This window comes from Elephas maximus, chromosome X, assembly GCF_024166365.1.
Source record: "Elephas maximus indicus isolate mEleMax1 chromosome X, mEleMax1 primary haplotype, whole genome shotgun sequence".
In the NCBI taxonomy this organism is placed as follows: Eukaryota; Metazoa; Chordata; class Mammalia; order Proboscidea; family Elephantidae; genus Elephas; species Elephas maximus.
This window is the reverse complement of record NC_064846.1, coordinates 146,591,515-146,593,612: the sequence shown is the minus strand read 5'-3', so window position 1 is coordinate 146,593,612 and position 2,098 is coordinate 146,591,515. Positions and strand designations below refer to the sequence as shown.

Sequence of the window (2,098 nt, the reverse complement as noted above, 5' to 3'; positions counted from 1 at the left end):
TAGGGTGGATATGAGTCATAGCCAATTCGACAGCACCTAAGAACAGCATTATCTTTGCAGACTGACACTGGCTGAGGAGTCATGAATAATAATGATGATTCAAAAGCTCCACATTTTACTCCATAACCAGGTAGAGATTAAATGACAACCTAAGAACAGAGTTTGTTTACAGAAGTATCATAATACAACATTGAATCGTTACAGTGCAGTGGTTATAATTATGTTCACAATAAGACAGTCTTAGCTCAAACACCAAACAAACTGAAATCGCTGACTGCTTACACACCTGAAGACCAGTCTAATCCGCTGCATCTTCATAATGAGAACCAGGATTGGTAAGGCTTGGCTGGCGGTGCGTTTTCGACACCCACAGCTTCCTCTCCCGAGAGCGGAGCGTTGTGCCTGGTGAGGACCTGCGTCCTCCTCCCTTTGATCCTTGGTCTTTGCATCTAAGAGGACAGAGCGGATCCCTAGCTTTTTCAGCTCTTCGGCTAGGCCCTGTTCTCATGCATCTGGGAAGAATGTCGTAGCCGCCCACAAACTCACCACTGAGGAACACCTGCGGGATAGTGGACCAGTTGGAATGGTCTTTAACGCCTTGCTGCAGCTCGGTGCCATCAAGCAGGTTGTGGGCCCCGTAGTTGGGGAAGCCTTGCAGCCACAGGATCTGCACCATAGCATTGCTGAAGCCGCGCTGGGGCAGCTTCAGTGTCCCCTTGAGGAAGACCACCGCCGTGTCCTTCTTCACCAGCGCGTCCAGCTGCTCTGCCGGCGGCCACCGGCGTCCCAGCCCGCCCTGGCCCCGCAGGCCGCTGCTGCACCGCACCCGCAGGGACCCGATCATCCCCCTCGCTCACCTGAGCCCCCAGGTGCTTGTCTTAACCATTCTGATTTCTAGTTTGATAATCTCTAAAATGAGGGTAAAATACATTTTTTGTGTTTACTTCACAAAGTTGTTGAATGTATGAAATGATGTTATATATGTTTAAAACACATCAACAGTACTTCACAAATAGCAAGTTATTGGAGCTACATTGCTATTTAAGTTGGAAATGTCAGACTTTGTGAAGTGATATATTGCAAAACTAAATTAAATTTATGCACCTGAGATTCTCTGTGCGCGTACATATTAAATGCATTCGCCCTGGTGGCACAATGGTTACGCATACACACATATGTGTGAATATACATACACACATGTACGCACACACATATATACATATACGTTTTAATTTATATACACCTACTCCTCACAGGCAACCCCTGGTGGTGCGGTGGTTAAGTGCTACAGCTGCTAACCAAAAGGTTGGCAGTTCGAATCTACCAGCGGCTCCTTGCAAACCATGTGAGGCAGTTCTACTCTGTCCTGTAGGGTTGCTCGCTGTGAGTCAGAGTCGACTCAAGGGCAATGGTTTGTGTGTGTGTGTGTGTGTGCTTTAGGTGAAAGTTTACAGCTCAAGTTAATTTCTTATACAAAAATTTATACACATATTGTCATGTGACACTAGTTGCAATCCCTATAATGCGATAGCACACTCCTCCTTTCCACCGTGGGTTTCCCCTGTCCATCCAACCAGCTCCTGTCCCTCTCTGCCTTCTCATCCTGCCTCTGGACAGCAGCCGCCCATTTGGTCTCCTGTATCTGTTTGAACTAAGAAGCACACTCTTCACGAGTATTATTTTATGTTTTATTGTCCAGTCTAATCTTTGTCTGAAGAGTGGGCTCCGGGAATGGTTTTCAGTTCTAGGTTAACAGAGCGTCTGGGGATCATGGCTTCAAGGGTTCCTCCAGTCTCAGTCAGACCATTAAGTCCAGTCTTTTTACATGAATTTCAGTTCTGCACCACACTTTTCTCCTGCTCGGTCAGGGACTCTGTTGTGTTTCCTGTCAGGGAGGTGGTAGCCGGTGGTAGCCGGGCATCATCTAGTTCTTCTGGTCTCAGGCTGATGGAGTCTCTGATTTATGTGATCCCTTTGTCTCTTGGGCTAATATGTATTTTTTTGACAGAAAATTCCCGAAGTTTATTAATACCCTGTCAAGTTTTCCTACAAGGTAAAATGCCTCCACACAAATTCACACATAGTGATTTCATACCAC

General features: G+C 46.5%; 1 pseudogene; it reads right to left on the bottom strand.

The window, feature by feature from the left end:
* Positions 1-240: 240 nt before the first annotated feature.
* LOC126068826 (glutaredoxin-related protein 5, mitochondrial-like) lies at positions 241-844 on the bottom strand (annotated as a pseudogene).
* Between the last annotated feature and the right edge of the window lie 1,254 nt (positions 845-2,098).